This window comes from Ctenocephalides felis, unplaced genomic scaffold (genome assembly GCF_003426905.1).
Source record: "Ctenocephalides felis isolate EL2017-DRISC unplaced genomic scaffold, ASM342690v1 CF-g0.4_SCAFFOLD_03573, whole genome shotgun sequence".
Taxonomy (NCBI): Eukaryota; Metazoa; Arthropoda; class Insecta; order Siphonaptera; family Pulicidae; genus Ctenocephalides; species Ctenocephalides felis.
This window is the reverse complement of record NW_020539727.1, coordinates 16,829,677-16,830,219: the sequence shown is the minus strand read 5'-3', so window position 1 is coordinate 16,830,219 and position 543 is coordinate 16,829,677.

Sequence of the window (543 nt, the reverse complement as noted above, 5' to 3'; positions counted from 1 at the left end):
TATACACATTTATATATTGATATATTATAAATTATATATTTATAATAGCATTAAAATATGTATAATATTTAAAACAATAATGTAATTAAAGTCATACTTCAATATGATATGATCGGTTTGTCTTAGCATTTAGAAATGAACCTTCATTAGAGAAATGAAGTAATTGCTGATTAATAATTTCTATAATATTCGTTCACACAGTGGATTATGTTACACAACGCCTAAACAAATATTGTTGTTGAAAAACTTCATGTTCAATGAACTTCATTAACACCATTCATTGACTGATGGTATTTTTTTCACTTTTTTGCTGGCGATATAATATTATTCTTTGAACAGCTGTAATATCTGTTATGCCTAAAAAATATTTTCCATTTCAATAACATCAAAGATTTATAGAAGCTACGAATAATATAGAAATAATTTCTAATCAACAAACTTACTAATAATTAATCTTATCAATCAATATTTTCAAGGAACAGGGTAAAATTTCTTCTGATTCAGGCATTTTCATTAAATCAAGATTTGTACTACGATGTAACT